The 24,007-nt window shown below is 32.9% G+C and overlaps 1 long non-coding RNA gene across 1 annotated transcript in view; it reads left to right on the top strand.

Moving 5' to 3' along the window:
• Window positions 1–23,471, top strand: part of LOC116420565 — a 78,569-nt gene extending 55,098 nt beyond the window's left edge. Inside the window, exon 3 of the long non-coding RNA XR_004230921.1 lies at window positions 23,096–23,471. This is a non-coding gene — a long non-coding RNA (uncharacterized LOC116420565). The remainder of the gene's footprint in view (window positions 1–23,095) is intronic.
• Window positions 23,472–24,007: the final 536 nt, after the last annotated feature.

Here is a 24,007-nt window from a genome sequence, read left to right as displayed (position 1 = left end):
GTGCTGTAGAAGCTTGACTATGAACTTGCAACAGAATTCAACTGTACTTCTTTTCTTTCTACTGTCTAGAAAACCAAAACCAAAAAGCTTGCTCTGTTGTTATAGGATTCTGCGGCAGTTTTATTTAGATACAGAAGTAAGAAAAAAAAATGGAAGTAGGGTGTGAAATCAGAGTAAAGGTAGTTTGTCTAAAACAAAAGGCCTGAAATCTAGCTAACGCTGATTCCATTCCTCCTCCATCCCCATTTTCACCCCTCCTTTCCCCCTCCTCCTTCCAGATTTTATCTGAGCAGAGACTAAGGTTAGTGGAATTTGGGGGGGGACTGGAGAGATCTTTGAGATCCAGCCCCCAGGAAAATAACATCCCCTAGGTGACAGAAAGTAAGCAGTGGAGGAATATAAAGAGGAAAAAGACTGAAATTGCCAAAGTTCTTGAGAGGTAGAATACTCACTAAAAGACCTGGAGCATAAGCAGAAAAAGCAACAGGGAAGATAATAATAAAAAAAGAAAAAAAATGGCTCCACATCAGGGAAAAAAGGTGCCATTTAAGAATAATATTTTAAGACAAATAAAAATGAATCAAAACCTGGTGAGGCAGAACATCCTGTGGATTCATAAGAGAGCATGGAATCACTGCATGATGTTCTGGTATAGTGTAAAACGGAATCATTTTCACATGAGGGAAACAGAAACAAAGGAGACAATGGAATATTTATAGACTAATTTGTTAAGAAATACATATTATTCTCTTGGTAGCATGATACTTCCTACCCCTTCTTAAATTTAAATTGTACTGATACTTGACTGTGATTAAAAAAAGATATCCTATATTCCCAAAGAATCTCTTGGTGGAGCCCAAACAGTGCTAACTTTTCTCAAGTTGGAAATGCTTTGATTATGAACCTACATAGTGACTATATATAAGTCTCATTCCTATTGCTTTAATTTGTAAAAAACTAAAACCAAAACCATATAAAGCACTAGCCAAAATGGCACTGTGGAAGAAGCATTATAGTTGAGTTCTCCTAACATTCCCCACTAAGAAACTTTAAAATTGTGCCTCAAATTGAATTCTGGAGAGCCTTACAGAGCATCAGGGTGAGACATTTCTCCAGCTCAAGACAATTTAGGAGACTGGAAAGAGATTTTTGTGACAGTGGTGTGGGGACTGGTTGAGAATGAATGTGGTGGCAATTCCAATTGAAAATACTGGAGGTAACAAAAGCAACAGCATTAGTTTTGGAAGCACTCACACCAGAGACTGTAAGGGTCTCTGGCAATTGTATAGAGACTATTCCAAACCTCTGAGCTAGCACTAGAGGCAGAACATGGTGACATCTGGCGATCCGATTGCCTATATCTACCAGATGCCTATAACTTTACAGTTACAGGGCAACATGGAGCACTTACAATCACAGGGGAACAATAGTCCTGCAGAGATAGCTTGAGGTTGCAAGGGAGCAGAAACCACAAATCTTTGTAGATCATACCACTTAGTAGTCTTCCATCTCCACCCCCCCTGAATTTACTCTGAAAACAGTAGTTTGAAAAATCCCTACCTTGGGAATAGAACTTAGTTTTAGCATAAAGTCCAAAGTCAAGATATACTGAGAAAAAGAGAACTTGACCATAAAAAGCTATTGGGAAGATCAAGACACAAACTCAGAAGAAACGATGTCTAAATAGTCACAAACAAAACCTTAAAGAAAAATGTGATTTGGATACAGAGCCAATGAGAATTCTTGGAAGTACTAAGAAATGATCTTTAAAATAAAATAATAGTGGTAGATGAAAAATTAGATAAAGAAATTGATGAAAGAAAATTATGAAAAACAATTAATAGCTTGGTAAAAGAGGCACAGGAAACACTGAAAAAAATCACCTTGAGAAACAGATTTGACCAAATGATGAAAAAGCACAAAAGCTCATAGAAGAAATTAATTCCATCAGAATTAGAATTGGACAAGTGGAAGCTGATAACTCCATAAAACATCAAGAAACAAACAAAATCAAAATAATTTTTTTTAAAAAAGAAGAAAATAGGGAATGTTTCCTTGGAAAATCAACTGGCCTGGAATTTAGATAGAATAGAGATAATTTTATAATTATTAGAATGTCTAAAAACCATCATTTAAAGGAAGCCTAGTGATCATATTTCAAGACCTCTTAATGGAAAATTTCTCCAATAATTTAGCTCCAGAGGGCAAAATAGAAATTGAAAAATTCAAATTAAGTTTTACTTTCAATTGAATTGGTTCAAAGAGAGAAGAATATTTATATATGCTCAATTAGCTGTAGAAATTTCTCTTAACCAACAGGGAAGTAGAAGGAAAATGGAATAAGAGAAAGAAGGATTAAAGGGAGGGCAAAGAAGGGAGGCAGTGGTCAGAATAAAATGGATATTTGAGGAGGGACAGGGTAAAAAAAGAGAAATAGATAAAAAGAAAAATAAAATGCACAGTTAGGAATCATAATTGTGAATATGAATGGGACAATCTCATCCATAAAACTGAAGCAGATAGTACAATGGATTTAAAACCAGAATCCAGCAATATGCTGCTTAGAATATATTTGAAAGAAACACACAAAGAGTTAAAATAAAATGCTTCAGCAGAATCTATTATGTTTTTAACTGAGTTTAAAATGTCAAGAGTAGCATTCATGATTTCACACAAAGCAAAGATGAAAATAGACCTTAATTAAAGATATAAGCAGGGAAATTACATCTAGCAAATGGCATAATCAGTGGATTAAGATCAGTGTTAAACATATATACATAGTATATATAGTAAATATATAAATAGTAAATAATAAATATTGAAGCATCAAATTTCTTAAAGGAAACGTTAAATGAGTCAGAGCATAAAAACAAACTATTATGTGTGTGAGTGTGTGTGTGTATAAACTTTCCCCTCTTTGAGCTAGATAAATCAAATTGTAAAATAAATACAAAATTAAGGAGATAAAAATAATTTTAGAAAATTTAGTTAGAATAGATTTCTTGAGAAAACTCATTAGGAACAGAAAGAAACATTCCCTTTTCTCACATTTAGATTGCACCTTCACAAAAACTGACAATGTATTAGGGTGTAAAAATCTCAAAATTAAATTTAGAAAAGTAGAAATGTCATATGGGCCTTTTCAAACCACAATGCAATAAAAATTACATTCAGTAAAGGGTCATTCAATGTTAAAAGTTAATTGGAAACTAAATAATCTAATACTTAAGAATGAGTGAGTCAAAGAATAAATCAGAGAAAAAAACTCAAAAATTTCATTAAAAAGAACAACGATATTAAGAACAACGAAAATTTGTGAGATGCAGTAAAAGCAGTACTTATGGGAAAAATTTAAATTTCTAAATTCTTAACCTTAAAAAAGAGAAAGAACAGATTAACAAACTGGACATGCAACTAAAGAAACTAGAAAAAGAACAATTAAATATTCTCAATTATACTTCAAAATAGAAATCCTGAAAATCAAGGGAGAAATGAATAATATTCAAAGTTCAAAAAAGTCATTGAACTTATGTAGAAAACTAGGAGATCATTTTATGAAATAATAAAATAAAACAAAAAATAGATAAATTATGGGCTAATTGGTTAAAAATAAAGAAGAAAATCAAATTACCAATATCAAAAGTGAAAAGGATAACATCATGAGAGAAGATAAAATTAAAATATTTGTTAAATTATTTAACCCACTTTCATGCCAGTAAACAAATGTTGTAAATTTTTAAATCAGTCTGTGAAATGTTTGAATATTTATAAGTATCTCAACTGCCTAGATTAACAGAAGTAGTAGTAGAATATTTGTAAAGGACCGAAAGTCTGAGTAGGTGCACTGGAATCAGACAACCGAGCACTTAAGGCTAATTACTTATTGGACAATATTCTATTAGCATATGCTTGGAAAATGGTCCTTCCCACTATTCTGTGCTGGCTCAATCTTTCAGTGTATACAGAGAATTGTAGGAGGGACTAGGGGCGGGGGGGGGGGTGGAGGTGGGAGTAGGAGGGATGGTAGAGTAAGATAAGCCAGGGTCACTTTTGCAGTGGATGAGGAGAAGAGAGGTAGTGGAGAGCTTTTGTCCATTCCCTTCAATTCCCCCCACTAATGACCAAGAATGAAGACCTTATCCTGACTCCAGCTGATTCTAAGGCATCCAGGGTGCTAATCCAGACTTCACAAATATTAAAAACCCTATCTTAGAAAAAAATTAAATAAACCATAAATGTATTCTCTAAAAAAAAATTGTCCCTAACATCAGATGAATTCTACCAAATATTTAAAGAACAATTACTTATAATACTATTTTAACTATTTAAAAAAATAATAGTTAAAGAAGTTAAAGAAATTCATTTTATTATGCAAATAAAATTTTGATGCCTAAAGCTGGAAGAGGAAAAACAGAGAAAGAAAACAATAGGCCAATTTTTCTAAAGAGTTAACCCCCCCAAATCTGAACAAAATACTGGTAAGGAGATGACAATATATCATCAATATCACACACTATAATCAGGTGGTTTTATACCAGGAATGCAGGGTTGCATCAGTATTAAGAAAACTGAGTTCACCACATCATTAACAAAAACAACAAAAATTGTATGATTATATCAATAAATGCAGAAAAGGCTTTTGACAAAAGATAATACCCATCCCTAATAAAAAACCAAAACAAAACACTGGAGAGTATAGAAATCAAAGGAACCTTTCTTAAAATAAGCAATATCCATTTAAAAACAAGAGCAAACATTATCTGTAACAGGGATGAGTTAGAAGCCTTCCCAATAAGATTATAGATATCACATCTAACCATTCTGGAGAGCAATTTAGAACTATGCTCAAAAAATTACGAAACTGTACATATCCTTTGATCCAGCAGTGTTACTACTGGGCTTATATCCCAAAGAAATCTTAAAGAAAGGAAAGGGACCTGTATGTGCACAAATGTTTGTGGCAGCCCTGTTTGTAGTGGCTAGAAACTGGAAACTGAGTGGATGCCCATCAATTGGAGAATGACTGAATAAATTGTAGTATATGAATATTATAGAATATTATTGTTCAGTAAAAATTGACCAGCAGGATGATTTCAGAAAGGCCTGGAGAGACTTATACAAATCGATGATGAGTGAAATGAGCAGGGCCAGGAGATCATTATATACTTTAATAACAATACTATATGATGATCAATTCTGATGGACCTGGCCATCTTCAGCAATGAGATGAACCAAATCAGTTCTAATGGAGCAGTAATGAACTGAACTAGCTACGCCCAGTGAAAGAACTCTGGGAGATGACTAAGAACCATTACACTGAATTCCCAATCCCTATATTTTTACCCGTCTGCATTTTGGATTTCCTTCACAGATTGATTGTACAATATTTGAGTCCGATTCTTTTTGTACAGCAAAATAACGGCTTGGCCATGTATACTTATGGTGTATCTAATTCATACTTTAATATATTTAGCATCTGTTGGTCATCCTGCCATCTAGGGAGGGGGTGGGGGGAAGGAGGGGAAAAATTGGAACAAAAGGTTTGACAATTGTCAATGCTGTAAAATTTCCCATACATATAACTTGTAAATAAAAAGCTATTAAAAAAAAGATTATAGATTTCATATCAACAAGGCTATCCATTATCACCATTATTATTTAAGGTACTAGAAATGCTAGTATTACAATAAGAAAAATAAATCAAAGGGATTAAAATAGAAAATGAAACAAAAATAAAATTCAAGTAAACTACAAAAAAGAGTTTCTAGTTTCTGGCCTAGTTTCTGCCATACTAGTTTCCAATTTTCCCAGCAGTTTTTGTCAAATAGTGAATTCTTATCCCAAAAGCTGGGGTCTTTGGGTTTGTCAAACACTAGATTACTATAGTTATTGACTATTTTGTCCTGTGAACCTAATCTATTCCACTGATCAACCACTCTATTTCTTAGCCAGTACCAAATGATTTTGATGATTGCTGCTTTATAATATAGTTCTAGGTCTGACACAGGTAGACCACCTTTATTTGCATTTTTTTCATGAATTCCCTTGAAATTCTTGACCTTTTGTTCTTCCAGATTGTGAAGTTAGTTCTTTGGAGTCAGCCAGAGTCAGGATAAATTAAAGTCCTTGGTCTTTAGGGGGAGAAGTAAAGGAGACAGACAAACTGCCATGCGGCTTGCCAATGATGTATCCTGGATTCTCGAGTCCAAAGTCACCAACTTCTCTCCTCCTTGTCCTACAGCAAAGTGTCTCTCTGTCCCCTCTCCAGCCCTTGCCTATGATTGTCTAAACACCAAACATTCAGTAAGCACCAAACAGTGAGGAGAGCTAATAGAACTGATGCTAATAGAGCCATTTTCTCACATGGAATAGGTAATTAACCTTAAATGCTCAGTTGTCTGATACAAGGACACCTTTTTCAGAGTTTCAACCCTCTACACAGATGAACTTTGGTATTATTTTTTCTAGATGTGTAAAATAGTTTCTTGGGAGTTTGATTGGTATGACTATTTTTGCATATTTTTGTTGATAATGCCATAGAATTTCATATAAATTGATAAACTTATCATATCCTACATCTTGGAATTTTCTAACAATTCTTTTCTTCCTTTGTAATATAGTCATTATATTAATTTAAGAGCTGGGAAAAGGTAATGTGAACATAAGCAAAATCAGAGAGAGAAAGATGGATGCAGTTTCCCAGATCATCTTAGGCCAAAGTCTAATTATTTTTATTTTCATAACTCATTAGGAAAGGGAAATCCTTAAGTCTTTTACTAACATGCGTTTCTTTCCATTTTTTATTTTTCTTTTTTGCTGAGGCAATAGGGGTCAAGTGACTTGCCCAGGGTCACACAGTTAGGAAGTGTTAAGTTTCAGAAATCAAATTTGAACTCTGGTTCTCCTGACTTCAGGGTTGGTGCTGTATCCACTGCATCAGCTAGGTGCCCCCCAAAATTTTTAATATAGACATTTAATTGTAATAGACTCAATTAACTAGAAAGAGGCCATTTGTTTAATGGAAGTTTGCATCCATGAGGATGAATATAAACTGCTATCCTGAACTTTCTACATGCCTGCTCTCTAGTACAATATTTAAGTACTCCTTTTCAGTGAATTTTCATTTGCTTGGTGATTTTGATATCTCCTGATAGTCCTAGATAGCCTAAAAATATCTAGAAATGTGAAGATAAATTGAAAAGAACAGCCTGCTTGGATATATAATTATGCATTTTTCTGAGATTTTTCTGTTTTATACTTAGTTCCTTCACTAATATGTAGTTTTTTATATCATCAGGGGATTATACAGAATTGCATATCTGTGTTGCCGAGGCAGTGTTCCCCTTTTATTTACAACTTTGAGAAAATCGTCAAAACACTTTTGTAAAACAATTACCAACTACATTACCCCAACTTTTTAGACATCCAGGAAACAAAACCAATCTATGTTTATAAAGAAAATTTGAATAAATGGAAAAGATGATCTTATAATGTCCATTAGTTCATAGGTCCTGCAGTGAGCCAGTTAATTGAAATTACAATCTACAGCCACGTGTAAATGTAGAAATTACTGCCTGGCTTGTGCCAGAACATTTTGTTACATTAATTGGCTACTAGGTGATCAATGTGTTTAACCACAGCAACCCATGCCGACCATCTATTAAAGCATAGAGAAGTTGTGTTCTGCATCAGTGAAGGAAGCACCATTATGGGAAAAATCATAGATCTTTGAAACATTGAAGTAATTATTCCTTTAGATATATGATATGGTGAGAAGACAAAAATCTTATGGTTTGATTCTCTCTAACACCTGTGGTAAAACTCTAACCCTTAACATACTCTACAGTAAAAATACATTTTCTGTAGTAGACTATGAATTTACTACGGTAGGAGGAGAAGGACCCACCAAGATAAAGAGATAAAGTGTAACAGAACGAAAATAAGAGAGCCAGAGAGAGCCAGGAATAGTGACATAGAAACAATGTATGTAAAAATGAGAGAGAGAGAAAAAGAAAGACAAGAGAAATGTGTGCATATATACCTTTTTATATACAGATATTGGAGATTAGCACATAAACTTCTTTGTCATATATATCAACTATCAATAAATCCCCCCCCTCCCTAGAAAATTTTGATTGAGCTATACATTTGTAATTACATTTCCCTCAAATCCACCAACATTCAAGGTCCCTTGGATTATAGTTGAAACATAAGATTTAAAATGAGAATAGGTTAAATCATCCCAGTTTCAGTATTTTCTTTTTTTATCAAAAGACATATTACTTCACTTTCAGCTCTCCTTATGGTCCTTGTCACAACTGCATGGCTTTTAATCACTCATACATTCCATGAGTTACTGTGCTGCTGTAACTTTAATAATGTGCTAGTTTGTTTGGAGGATCTCCCCGATAAAGACCTGACAATCTTTCAGGGGATGGTGAGACACTCAAAATAAAGGATGCTCTCAGGGTCAAAGTAGTTTGGCATACTATTATTTTTCACACATATAAAGAACATTAAAATATTGATTTTTCATCTTTTTCTTATATCAAGTTTGTGATGAAAACCAAGAAGGTTTGAAATTTGAAATTATTCTAGTGATAGTAACTACTATATATCATGAGAGCAAAGAAACATATGTAACTAGTCCTTGTTCTAATCATAAGATTGTCAACTTGTCCTTTTCTATCAAGTTCTATGCTACATCCATGTCATTAATTTCTTATACAGCTCCTTTGTTATCAAAACAAGGAACATTGTTAAATAAATCAAATATAACTATATCTGTTTTTATGCAATAGATGTATTACTGAAAGGTTATGTGTGTGTATTCATGAAAAAACATATATAAGTATGGATTTGTAGGTGTGTACATATATGTGTGCATGTGTTATAAGTATGGATTTGTAGGTGTGCACATATATGTGTGCATGTGTATATCTATATCTATGCATATAGATATACACATGTAACTATGGGTAAGTGTGTGCATGTATATATATAAACAAGTGTATGTACACATATATACACATTCCAATCACAGGCTAAGGGCATTAGCTATTCAGCATATTTTTGTACCTCCTCAGTGATAGTCATGATGTATTTTTCTATTATTTACATCAATAATTTCTCTTTTGTGTTTACTTAAATGTGCTTGTGAATATATAGCAAGCATGTCATGAAGTTCTATAGATATTTTCATTATATTAAAATTTTAGAATATGTTAAATAAATATGGATAATAACAATAAATGAGTACAGAGAGGAAGGTAGGAAGAAAGGAAAGAAGGAAGCAAGGGAGTGAAGAAGGAAGGAGAAAAGAAGAAAAAAGAGAAAGACAGGAGCTATAATTTTTGAAATTATCTTACTTTTCATTTCGTATAGTAGAATTGTCTTCCATTACAATCATATACCACAATTTATTATACTAAAATTTGTTTAGCTATCTCCCACTTGATGGGTATCCCCTGAGATTCTAATTCTTTGTCTCCACAAAAAAAAGAGCTATAAATATTTTGGTACATATTGTTTTTTTCTTTTTCTTTGATCTCTTTGAGGTACAGGAGTATTTCTGGGTCAAAGGATATGCAGAGTTTTATGACCCTTTGGGCATATTTCCAAATTGTTCTCCAGAAGTGTACCTAATTTTTCAAATTACCTTTCAACATTTGTCATTTTTTTGTTAGCTAATCTGTTAAGCATGGAATAGTACCTGAAAGATGTTTTAATTTAAATTTTTAAAAACATTTTAGAGCATTTTTAATATAGCAATTTATAACTTTGATTTTTTTATTCTGAAAACCATCTATTAATATCCTTTGACCATTTATCATTTGGAAAGTGGATCTTATTTTTCTAACTTTGGCTCAGTTCCATATATATTTAAGAAATGAGATTTTTATCAGAGATATTTGCTATAATTTCCCTCAGTTTCATGCTTTCTTTTTAAGTTCACTTATATTGCTTTTGTTTCTGAAAAACCTTTTCAAATTAATGTAATGAAAATTTTTTCTTTGAACCTCCTTGTAACTCTTTTTGTGTTTATTTAATCACGAGTTTTTCCTTAATCCATAGATCTGAAATTAATTTTCACCTTACTTCTCTAATTTATTTATGATAACCCTTTTTATGTTTAAATTGATGGGTTTGCGAAGAGTCAGAGATGACTGAAATGACTCAAAAATGAAGACAAAATGTTCTTAATATCGAACTAGCCCTGTATTTCTCATATGATCTTTGTGATACATTGTTGTAATTTCCTTGTTAATATTTTACTTAATTTTTTTTGTCTAAATTCATTTGTGAAATTGATCTATAGTTTTTCTTTTCCTCTGATTTTGCTCTCTCTGCTTTAGGATTAAAACCGTATTTGTGTCAGAGATAGCATTGGAAGGATTAAAACCGTATTTGTGTCAGAGATAGCATTGGAAGGATTGTTCTTTACTTTTTTTCAAATGGTTTCTGTAGTTTGTGAACAAATTGTTTTTTAAATAATTGGTAAAATTAACTTGTAAACAGTTCATGGGTGGCATATTTAACTTATTTTCCTAAGATTGGCTTATTTACATATCCCAATCTCTCTTCTGTTAATCTGGCCAATTTGTATTTTTTTCAAATATTCAAAAATTTCAGTTTTATTGGCACAATGTTGGGCAAATTATTTTATTTTCCTCTTAATTGGTTATATATTTGCGTTTTTGATTTTTGATTCTGGTAATTTGATTTTCTTCTTTTTAAAAGTCAAATTAACCAATTGTTTATTTTATTGTTTTTTTTTTTTTTGATAAAACAAGTTCCCAATTTCATTTTTCAGTTTTATTCATCTCTTCTTTGATTTTCAGAATTTCTATGTGGGTTTAATTGTAGGTTTTCATATAGTATTTTCTAGTTGTTGTGATTTTTTTTTAGTTGCATGCCCCAATTTTTCAGTTTGTTTTTTCTCTCTAAATGTAAGTGCTGAAGAATACAAAAGTTTTCCTAAGTTCTGTAATGTCTAGCTGGCTAAGTGCTGGATCTGGAAACCTGACTTTAAATCTAGCCTCAGACACTTACTAGCAGTGTGATGCTGAGCAAGTCATTTAACTTATGCCTTAGTCCAGTGGGAAAAGAAATAATAAAACACTCAAGTATCGTTGCCAAGAAAACTCTTATGAATAGTATGGCCCACAAAGTCATTAAGATTTAAAAGTTAAGGAACAACAAAAACTTATTTTTCATCATCCTGAAATTTTGGTATTTTATCTCATTGTTGTAAACTTTAATGAAATAATTGTTTTTGTTTGTTTGTTTGTTATTTGCTTTTTAATCAACACATTTTTAGGATAATTATTCCAATCAATTTTAGTCTATCTTTTTAAGGCCTTTTATTAAATGTAAGTTTTATTGCATCTTGGTTTGAAAGGGGTGCATTTATTATTTTTGCTTTTCTACATTTGTTTTTGAGGTTTGTGTTGCCCAAATAAATGGTTAATTTTTATAAAAGTACAGTTAGAATTGAGAAAAAGGTCATATTCCTCTCTATTCCCATTAAGTATTCTCCAGAGATCTATCTTATGTTATTTTTCTAGATTTCTATTTAATTCATTAGCTTCTTTCTTATGAATATTATCTTAGGTTTTAGAGGTAAAAGTAGACATCCCTCACTAATTTAACTTTATTGTCTATTTCCTTTTAAAGTTTGGATATTACATCATTTGGTGTATATGTTTAATATTGATATTAATGCATTGTCTATAGTACCTTTTAGCAATATATCAGTTTCCTGCCTTTCTTTTTTTAATTATGTCTACTTTTGCTTTTTGTTTGTCTGGAATTATGATTGCTAACCTTCTTTTTTCTTGTATACACAAACTGAAGCATAATAGATTTTGCTCTAAACCCTTATTTTAACTTCGTGTCAGTGGTTCTGTTTCAGATGTGTCTTTTGCAAACAACATATTTTGGGATTTTGGTTTATAATTCATTCTTCTATTGACTTCCATTTTATGGATGATATGTTTTTCTTTTGATACTAACTCCCTTATTCCTCCTTACTTTTTACTATCTTCCTCCTTTTCTTTTATGCCTTTCTTGTTCTATTTTGCTGTGGGCAGGATAGGCTTTATATACCTTTTGAGAGAGGGTGAGAGAGACAGAGGTATGGGGAGAATTGAGAGAGAGAAGTAGAAAGAGAGGGAGAGGGAGAGAGAGAGAAAAGAGGAGAAGAGAGGACGAGGAAAAGGAAGAGTGAGATTGAGGGAGCGAACATTATTTCACATAAAATAGACATGCAAGAATTAATGGTAATATTTCTGGGTGTTTTCATTTTGGCATCTCTTTAGATGGATTAATGTCCATCTAAATTTCTCTGATTCTAAGATATTGAGGCAGTTTTTCCTTATATGTACCTGAAATATAATATTTAGCCTCTTATTTTTAATCTTGCCTTCCATGTAGTACAGTAATTCCTAATTATTTCTTGTTATAGTTTCTTGTTTAATTTTTCCTTTATTTCATATTATATCATTATTCTAGTTTTTTCAATTTTTATTGTTTTTGTTTGTAATCTTATAGTCATTAGCTTTCCCTTGCTCAATTCTATTTTTTAAGGAACTATTTTCTACTTATTTTAATATTTGATGGGGACTTAGAGAATAGAGCATTGAAGGCAACCCAGCTGGACTCTCTCTACATTGCTTTCCAAAAAACTTTTAAATGATACCTAGGGATTCCCCAAATGATAAATGGTCAAAGGATATGAACAGACAACTTTCAGGTGACAAAATTAAAACCATCTGTAGTCATTTGAAAAATGCTCTAACTCACTATTAATTAGAGAAATGCAAATTAAAATAACTTCAAGATACAATCTCAGACTTCTTAGATTGGCTAAGATGACAAGAAAAGAAAATAACAAATGTTGGAGAGGATGTGTGAAAACTGGGACACTAATCCATTGTTGGTGAAGTTGTGAAATGATCTAACCATTCTGGAGAGTAATTTGGAACTGTGTCCAAATACCTATAAAACTGTGTATACTCTTTGAATCAGTAGTGCCTTTACTGGTTCCATATCCCAAGGAAATCATGAAGGAATGTAAAGGACCCACACATGCAAAAAATGTTTGTAACAGCTCTTTTTGTGATAGCAAAGAATTGGAAAATGTGTAGATGCCCATAAATTAGGCAATAACTGAATAAATTGTCACATATGAAGATAATGGAATATTATTATTCTACAAGAAATCATGAACGAGATATTTTAGAAGGACCTGGAAGATTTATATAACTGATACCAAGCAAAACAAGCAGAACCAGAAATACATTGTCTGCATAACCACAAGAATGTGTGATTATCATTTATGGAAGACTTGGGTCTTCTCAGTGCTTCAGCCATCCAAAGTAATCCCAATAGACTTTGGACAGAAAATTCCATCTGCATCCATAAAAAAGAACTATGGATACTGAATATAAATCAACATATGCTATATTCACTTCTTTTTTCTGTTTTTTTTTTAATGTCCCATGGTTTTTCTTTTTTGCTCTGATTTTTCTCTCTCAACATGATTCATAAAGCAATGTATATTAAAAATACATAAATTTAAAAAATAAAAATTAGAAAAATAAAATAAATAATATCTAGGGGACTCTTTCTTGACTATGGATACAGCTGATAGTGACTGGTAATTCTCTTGCCTATATGCAGTTATGGGATATCTTTCCAGGATAGAGAGAATTAGTTGTCAGTCACAAGGAAGCAAGATCCCTGATCACAATTCCAAAGCAATTAGCAATTGTGGCAGCAAGGCATGAGTGTCTGTTAGAAGATGTTAGAATTCTCACAAGGTGCTAAGTGAGTGGAATTGATAGAAACAATAATTATATAATTTAGCATGGTACTTAACAGTTCTCTAGTTCACTAATGTACTTAGTGCTTATTAGAGTTCCACAAGATTCACACCTTTAAGAGAGCATATATAAGGAGGAGCCCACTAAAAGACAAGCCTACTAAGACACAAGCCCACTCTCAGAGGTGGTCAGATTCATTCCATATTCCACCTTTGTGCTGGCTGGAGATTTGGAGGGAGCTAGAGGCTGACGCTGGCAGAGGCAAAGGACTAGGGGCAAGAGCTCTCGGAACCAAGGAGAGAGATAGGCCTCTAAGAAAGCTAACTGGGCCTCAAGAAAGTGACAAGATTTAAAAGGAAACAATAAAGGAATTGGACTTTAACTCCTGGCTGAATTTGAGGTGATTATTACTTTGAGCTGAAACTAAGGCTGCTCTCAAAAACCCCCCAAGAAATCTGTTCCCAGAGAACATTATATTTTAGAGAAGAACATTACAAGTGTCCCTTCCTGAATAAAGATCAGAGTAAAGACCAAGAGAGCAATGACCATACTTCTCCCAGGTTCACATCACCTTAAAAGCAAAAACTTTCAGATTCCTAAAACTAGCTCTGAAAATAAGAATATAATAAAACCTGTAACTTAGAAAGGTATTTCTCTCCCTCTATTTCCCCATCAACTGAACAGAAACCAACTTTAACATAAATTTCAAAGTCACCAAACAGATTGGAAGATGAGCAAAAAACAAATTAATAGTTGATCTTAAAAACCAATCACAGTGATAGGAAGAACAAGACTTAAATAAAAAAAATCAATAATATGAAAAGAGCTGCTAGCAAAGCTTCAAATAACAATGCTAATTGAACCAAGCCTGAACAATCCTGGAAGAGTTAAAAAAAAAAAGACTAATAGAGGAAAAATTAGGAAAAGAAGTGATCAGGCTGAAATAAAATTATGAAAACAAAATTAACAGTTTGGTGAAAAAAGGCATACATTCACACCCCTGCTCCCAACGCCACACAAATCAATGTTGGAGCAAATAATACTTTTAAAACCACAATTGATCAAATAGAAAAAAGAGTACAAAAATCTCACCAAAAAAAAAGTTCCTTAAAAATTGGAATTGGGCAAGTGGAAACAAATGACTCCATTAAACATCAAGAAACAATAAAACAGTTAAAAGAATGAAAAAAAATAGAAGAAATGTATAATAACTTTTTGGGAAAACAACTGATTAGGAAAAATAGATCAAGAAGAAGTAATTTAAAAATTACTGGACAACTTAAAAGACATGACAAAAAATGAAAAGCCTAGATATATTCCAAGAAATCATCAAGGAAAGTATCCTAATATTTTAGACACAGAGGATAAAATAAAATTGAAATAATCCACCATTGAAATAAAAATTGAAAGAATCCCCCAAAGATCTCGTGAAAGAGATTCCAAAATGAAAAACTCCACAAATATTCTAGTCAAATTCCACAGCTCCCAAGTCAAAAAGAAAATACTTTAAGCAGTCAGGGAAAAACAAAGAAACAACTATTTAAATATTATTGAACAGTGGTCAGGATCATATAAAATTTAATGACTTTATATTAAAGCAGAAGAGGGAAATTTCATTCTGGAAGGCAAATTACAATTATCTGCCTAGAAAAACTGAGTATAGATAAAGCTAAGATGGTGGAGAGTAGACAGACCTTTATCTGAGCTCTTCCTGGATTCCCTCAATTCAGCACCAGATCAAAACTCTGAATAGGTTTTGGAGTGACAGAACCGACAAATATTTGGAGTTTAAGAAATTTCCAGCAGAATATGTTTTGGAATAACTTCCATAAAGGTCTATTGGACAGTTGGAGGCGGGTGTAGGGGTGGGAGGAAAGGAGAGGAGTGTTTGTAGATCAGTGCAGGCACAGCACAGTTCAGTGCAGAGAGACCTAGGATAGAGAGGCTTCCAGGTGCTGGGGGAATCTAATAGGAGAATCTTAGTCAAAATACATCCACCACCCTTGGTTACTCTTGTCCTGTTTCTTCAAAAACCAATGGATCAACAGCTTAACTGTGAGACCTCTACCCAGGAGACAAATAATGAGCCCCTGAACCCCATGAAGGAGGACAGCAGCACCAGCCCCAGGGCAGCATGAAACCTCTTTTGTCTGTAGAGGAAGTTTGGGACAACCTCCCCTTTACCCTAAGCCTCAACCTCTAAAAATAAGCAAATAAGCAAAAAGAGCTCTGACCATAAATAGCATTTATAGAGACAGAGAAGAAGAGATCTCAAATCCTGAGGACACTAAAAGCAAAATATCTCCAGATGAAGCCTCAAAGAATGATATAAATTGGTTTGATCTCACAAGGCTCTCTTGGAAGAATTCTAAAAGGATCTTAAAAGAGAGCTAGAAGAAAAATGGGGAAAGGAAATGAGAGCTCTGGAAAAAGAGTCAGAGAAAGTGAAGAAAATGAAAATATTAAGGAATATTGTGACTCAATTACAGAATTAGGAGAAAATACTGCAAGCAGCCAGAAATAAACAATTCAAATATCAAGGCATCTCAAACAGTAACACCTAGGACCTAACAGTTTTCACTTCAAAGGATCAAAGGTCAGGGAAACTTGGACAGCAGCTAAGAATCAATCAATTATCCAGCAAAATTAGGCATTATTTTTAAGGGGGAAAGATAGACATTCAACAAAATAGGGGATTTTCATTTATTTTTGATGAAAAGACCACAGCTGAACAGAAAATTTGATTTTCAAATACAGAATTCAAGAGTAGCATAAACAGGTAAAAATGAAATAAGAAAAAAAAAACTATATATATATATATATATATATATATATATATATATTTTTTTTTTTTTTTTTTAAGGTTAAACTGTTTACATCCCTATATGGGAAGAAGACACGTTTAACTCTTGAGAACTACCTTTGTTAAGGGTATACTTAGAGAATATAGGTATAACTTCACTTTACTGTGATGATATAAAAAAGAAGCTACAGATGAAAAAGGGATTGTACTGGAAGAAGAGAAAGGGGAGAAAAAATGAAGTAAATTACATCACATTAAGAAGCAAAAAAGATCTGTTACAGTTGACAGAATAAAGGCAGGACCATGAGTATAGTGTAAACCTTAAAAACTCATTGGATTTGGATCAAAAAGAGAACATAAAACATATTTAGTTTAATACAGAAATTTATCTCATCTTATAGGGAAGTAGGGAGAAAGGATAAGGGAAAGGAGAAGGTAAAAGAAGGGATAACAAGTAGAAGGGGAAAGGAATAAGAAAGGGGGAGAGGCTGTAAAAGGGAAGGACAGAATGAGGGAGGTGGTGGTCAGAAGCAAAATATTGATGAGGAGGGAAAGGGGGAAACAGAATAATATAACTTGGGGAAATATAAGGTGGTGGAAAATAAAGAATTAGTCATTTTATCTGTGAATGTGAATGAGATGAGCTCTCTCCTAAAATGAAAGCAGATAGCAAGTGAATTAAACACATTAAAAATTTCTTCAGATTGAAACCATTCTAGTCACATGATAAAATGCTCTAAATATAGCTTTTTTATCATTATAGCTTTTTATTTCAAGATATATGCCTGTATAATTTTTCAGCATTGACAATTGCAAAACCTTTTGTTCCAACTTTTCCCCTCCTTCCCCTGACCCCTTCTCCCAGATGGCAGGTTGACCAATACGTGTTAAATATGTTAAAATATAAGTTAAATACAATATATGTATACATGTCCAGTTATTTTGCTGTACAAAAAGAATTGGACTTTGAAATAGTGTACTATTAGCCTGTGAAGGAAATCACAAATACAGGTGGACAAAAATAGAGGGATTGGGAATTCTTTGTAGTGGTTCATAGTCATCTCCCAGAGTTCTTTCCCTGGGTGTAGCTGGTTCAGTTCATTACTTCTCTATTGGAACTGATTTGGTTCATTATTGAAGATGGCCAGGTCCATTAGAATTGATCATCATATAGTATTGTTGTTGAAGTATATAATGATCTCCTGGCCCTGCTTGTTTCACTCAGCATCAGTTCACGTAAGTCTCTCCAGGCCTCTCTGAAATCATCCTGTTCATCATTTTTTGGGATATAAGCCCAGTAGTAACACTGCTGGATCAAAGGGTATGCACAATTTGATAGCTTTTTGAGCATAGTTACAAATCGCTCTCCAGAATGGCTAGATGTATTCACAGTTCCACCAACAATGTATTAGTGTCCCTGTTTTCCCACATCCCCTCCAACATTCCACATTATCTTTTCCTGTCATCCTACACACCAATCTGACAGGTGTGTAGTGGTATCTCAGAGTTGTCTTAATTTGCACAGAAAAATATAACTTAAGGCAACTCTGAGGTACCACTGCATGCCTCTCAGATAGGCACAGATGACAAGAAAAGATAAATGTTAGAGGGGATGTGCAAAAACTGGGACACTAATTTACATTGTGGTTGGTGTCATTACTTGATTCAACCGTTGTGAACAATTTGGAACTATATCCAAAGGACCATCAAATTGTATATACTCTTTGATCCAGCAGTATCTCTACTAGGCCTGTATTAAAAAAAAAGATCATAAAAAGTGAAAAGAATCTCAATGTGCTAAAACATTTGTAGCAGCCCTTTTTGAGTGACTGGGTACTGAAAACTAAGTGGATGCCCATCAGTTGGAGAATGGCTGAATAAATTATGGTATAATAATGTTATAGAACATTATTGTTTTGTAAGAAAAAATCAGCAGGATGATTTCAGAAATGCCTAGAGAGACATGAACTGGTAGAACCAAGAGAACATTGTACACAGCCACAATATTATATGATGATCAATTCTGATGGATGTGACTGTTTTCAACAGCAAGATGATTCAGGCTAGTTACAATAGTTTTGGGATAGCAAGAGCCATCTGAACCCAGAGAGAAGACTATGGGGCTCAGTGTGGATCCCAACATAGTATTTTAATTTTTTTTTTTGTTCTTTGCTTGCCTTTTGTTTTCTTTCTCTTTTTCCCCCCTTTTTGATCTTATTTTTCTTGTCCATCATGATAATTGTGGAAACTGTATAAAAAATTTGCACATATTTAACATAGATTGGATTACTTGCTGTCTAAGGGAGAGGGTGGGTGGAATGGAGGGAGAAAAAAATTTGTAGCACAAGGCTTTGCGAAGCCTGTCAGAAGGAAAAAATAGATCTTTAATTAAATAGAGAACTTTAGAACATTCTTGATGAAAAAACCAGAATCAAATGGAAAATGCGACATTTAAGCACAAGATACAAGAGAAGCATTACAATTAAAATATGCAAGAATAATTATAAATAGGTCAGTAAACGGTTTACTATGAAGATGATACATATAACTCTCTGTTAAAAGAGTTTACATAGAACGCATAGGTATGAGTTTCTTATATTGAAATGATCTAAAAAAAAGGAAAGCATGAAAAAGAGAGATGCTCTGGGAGAATAAGGAAGAGAGTGTTACAGTGGGGAAGATTTCCTCATGAAAATGGCATTCAATGAAGAGCTTTTACAATGGAGATTGAAAATGGGTGATGACACATGGTATTTGAACTTTTCATTAGAATTTGTTCAACATGGGAAGAAAAAAAAATATATATATATATATTGCACAAACACACACACACATATACATATACATCCACTTGTTATAGAAATGAAATATACCCATTAGGGAAATAGGTGGGGAAGGGAATAAGAGAAAGGGAGAGTATGATAAAAGGAAGAGCAGATTAAGAGAAGCAGTAGTTAGAAACCAGATAAACTTTTTTGGAGGAACAAGATAAAAATAGAAAGAGGAAGAAGCAAGAAAATAGAATAGAAGGAAATAATATATGGTAATTATAAATGTAACTGTTAATGAAATAAGTTTACCCTTTAAGTGGAAGCAGATAGTAGAATGAATGGTTTAGGAACTGGAATCCAATAATATGTTGCTTGGAAGAGACATACTTGAAGTAGAAATGCACATATTAGAAAAATGTTAATACATTGTTGGTGGAATCCTGAACTGATGTATTTATTCTGGAGAGTAATTTTGAACTATACTCAAAGGGCTAAAAATGTGCATACAATTTGATCCAGCAATACCATTACTAGGTCTGTATCCTGAAGAGATCATAAAAAGGGAAAAGAACCACACATAAAACTATTAATAATAGCTATTTTTGGTGGCAAAGAATTGAAAGTTGAGTAATTGTCCATCACATGGAGAATGGCTAAACAAATTGTGACATAAGAATGTAATATAAAACTATTCTGTAAAAAATGATGAACTGATTGACTTCAGAAAAACCTGGAAATACATGAAATGATGGTGAATGAATTGAACAGAAGTAGGAAAACATTGTATGCAGCAATAGCAATATTGTTTGGGATCAAGTTTGATAGACTTAGCTATTCAAAGCAATGCAAATATCCAAGACAATTTCAAAAGATTTATGATGGAAAATGGTATCCACATCCAGATGAAGAACTATTACAGTCTGAATTTAGATTGAAGCTATTTTCATTTTTCTTTGTTTTTTTCTTTCTCATTTTCTCCCCTTGTTCTGATTTTTCTTTCACAATAAGACTAATGTGGAAATATAGTTAATATAATTGTGCAAGTATAACCTATATCAGATTGCTTTCTGTCTTAGGGAGAGGGGAGAGAAGGGAGAAAGTCAGAAGTCTGGAACTTAAAATTTTATAAAAGTGAATGATGAAAATTATCTTTACATGTAAGTGAAAAAATACTATTCAGTCAAAAAATCCATAAAGACAGAGTTAAAATAAAAGAACTAAAACAGAATCTAATAAATTTCAGCTAAAACAAAAAAAAAACAGGGATAGCAATCATGATCTTGGATGAAGCAAAAGTAAAAATAGACCTAATTAATAGAGATAATCGGGAAAACTATATTTTGATAAAACATTCTGAAGACATTGGAGTAAAATGAAAAGAAATTATAGTAAGTTATATTGAAAAGGGCTCATTTCTCAAATAAATACAGGGTATAGAAAAAATTAAATTAATATAATAAAATATAATCAATTCTCAAATCAGTAAGTGATTAGAGGATACAGTTTTCAGAAAGAGGAGTCAAAACTATCAAAAAAACATATAAAATACCATAAAATATATTGACTGAAGAAATGTAGATTAAAACAATCTGAGATACTACCTCACATCTCAAAGAAATGATAGATGTAGGGGATGAGGGAAAAATAGGTACACTAATAAGTTATTGGTGGAATTGTATAGAAGTAGCTGTTTTGGAGAATAATTGAACTATACCCACAAGACTAAAAACTCTGCATAACCTTTGAATCAATAATATCACTACTAAGTTTATATCCCAAAGATATCAAAGGAAAAGGAAAAAGACCTTTTTGTACAAAAATATTTATGGGAACTATTTTTTTTTTTGGTGGTAGCAAACAATTGGAAATTGAAAGTATGCCCATCAATGGGGAAATGACTGAGCAAGTTGTGGCATATGACTATGAGGGAGTACTGTTTTAAAATTTAATTTATTTTTTCTTGAATTTTAATTCCCAAAGTGTCTTCTTCCTTTACTCCTCATTGTGCACTAAAAAAAAGGCACCGCCTCCCCTCTCTCTCTTGCTCTCTCTCTCTCTCTCTCTCGCTCTCGCTCTCGCTCTCGCTCTCTGTCTCACTCTGGTTCTCTGACTTGCTCGGCTCTCTCTCTCTCTCTCTCTCTCTCTCTCTTTCTCTCTCTCTCTGTCTCTCTCTCACACACACATACATATCCTCTATTATCATCCATCTATCTACAGATGTTTTAAATGATGATGTTTTGTGACCATATGACTCACATATATACCTTTTTGTGTGTTTGGATGGGAAGAGAGAAAGCAATAGATCAAAATACACATGCATACATGCATATTTATATTTATATAACATATATACACACACATATCCATACACACACTTATATGTCCTTGGACTTACAAACATATATCTATGTATACATTTTACATAGATAAATATAAGCTCTTCTGTGAGTATGAAAATGGTGACATGTAAAACTATATTATGCATACTTCTGTTTCCAGTTTTGTCTCTGGAAGGGCATACCATCTTCATAAGCAATTTGTAATTGATTTGAATATTTATATTACTTAGAATAGCTTAGTTATTCACAGATATTTTTCAAACAATATTGCTGTTACTATATACATCTTTCTCTTAGTTTTGCTCATTTCATTCTTCATTATTTCATGCACATCTTTCCATATTTTTCTAATCAATCTACTAATTTCTTACAGATTCCACTGCAATCATGTATCACACTTGTTTAGTCATTTCCCAATTGATGGATATCCCCACAATGCTATCACAAAGAGAGCTGCTATAAATATTTGAGAATATATAAGTTCGTTCCTTTTCTTTTTTCTGATCACTTTGGGAAATAGACCTAATAGAGCTATTGTTGGCTCAGAGGGTATACACAGTTTTATAACTCCTTGGCCATAATTCCATAATTGTTCTCCAAAATGATTGGCTGAGTTCATAGTTCCACTAATAGTATATTCATGTCCTAGTGAGTGAGTACTATTGCTCTGTGGGAAATGAGGAGACAGGTGATTTAGAAAAACAAGGGAAGACCCATGTGAACTAATGCAAAGTACACAATGCTGAAAGATCATTGTGCACAACAGCAATATTGTATTGATGATCAACTGAAAGACTTGATGACTTTGATCAATACAATGATCCAAGATGATTCCAAAGAACTCATGATAAAAAATAGTCTCTCTCCAAAGAGAGAATTCATGAACTATTATTGTTAATTGGAGTATAATTTTCTTACTGTCTTTATTTTTCTTGATTTTTTTGAATATGACTAATATGGAAATATATTTTACATGATTTCATACATATAATTGATATCATACACCCAATTTCTGGTTTTTTGCCACTATAAAAAGAACTACCATAAATATTTTTGTACATTTTTTTTCTTTTTGATCTCTTTGGGATATTTCAATTTATATTTTCCTTTGAAACTTTGCTTAGAGATGTTTTTAGGTTATTGTCTTTTAAGTCTGTGTATTGAGTTTCCCTTTCAGGCTAAAAACTTTATACATGCAGGTAGTATTATTGTTGTTTGTTTATTTTCCCAGGTAACTTCTTGAATTTGGACTTTATATTAAATTTGAGTAAATCTTACCTCTGCCGTATTATAAAGACAAGGGAGAGATGGCAATTGTACTGTATTTCAGCCTTTAATTTCCTGTTATTTTCACAGCGAGGTCAAAGGGCCTATATGCTTTCAGTCTTCAAAGGTGGTGTGATTTGGGGAGAAGTCTGCTGTTTTCCTCATCTGTGTTCTGGTTCTTCTTCAGGTAAGATCTCTGGCGATCATAATCTTTCTTTGTTCTTGAACTATAAGTGATCCTCATGTAGTATTTTTACTTCCCTGTCTCCATAAACATTCCTTTCCAATTTGGAACTGAGACCCCTACATGGTTAAGACTCTTGCTCCCTTGTAATTGTTCCCTTCTTTCCAGTTTGGAACTCTAATCCAGGACTTGACAATGGGCAATGAAATTATCAAATATGGCATCCTTTTGGGGGAACTCTGTAATCATTTTTTTTTCTTTTTTTCCCTTATTTTATTTGAAAAAAACAGAATAAGAAAAAAAAGAAAAACAGAAAAGGAATAAAAACAAATAAATCAAAACAAAAGAGAATATTGTCATTTGCTTAGCAAAACATCAGGGAGGATTAAAAATATATAACAACAAATTACCAGATGAAGGAAGTATATATATTAGTAGAAGACATTATATTCATGAATGTCCGTTTTTTCTTTACTTCCTTATAAATCATTCTTTCGTTCTCTGCTAGGCACCTTATTTATATTTTATTCTTTTTTCCCCTTTTCATTCCTCCCATCATCCCCAAGGAAGCTACAGTTAAGAAAAGATATATTTACATATACTTTTGTAGATATGTACATATACATACTTCCACACAACACCTTAACATACACACATCTTTCCTATTCCTGCTGACACTATGCTTAATTAAATTCTACTCCATAACTTACCTTACTGTTATTTTACCTTCCTTTAAGGATCCCTCCCATCTTCTTCCCTAACCCTTGGCTTCCCCATCTGCCCATCCCTCCCCTCTTATTTCTTTATTGGTACAAGGT

This window comes from Sarcophilus harrisii, chromosome 1, assembly GCF_902635505.1.
Source record: "Sarcophilus harrisii chromosome 1, mSarHar1.11, whole genome shotgun sequence".
NCBI lineage: Eukaryota > Metazoa > Chordata > Mammalia > Dasyuromorphia > Dasyuridae > Sarcophilus > Sarcophilus harrisii.
The sequence above is the reverse complement of the archived record's forward strand: the minus strand, read 5'-3'. Positions and strand labels throughout refer to the sequence as shown.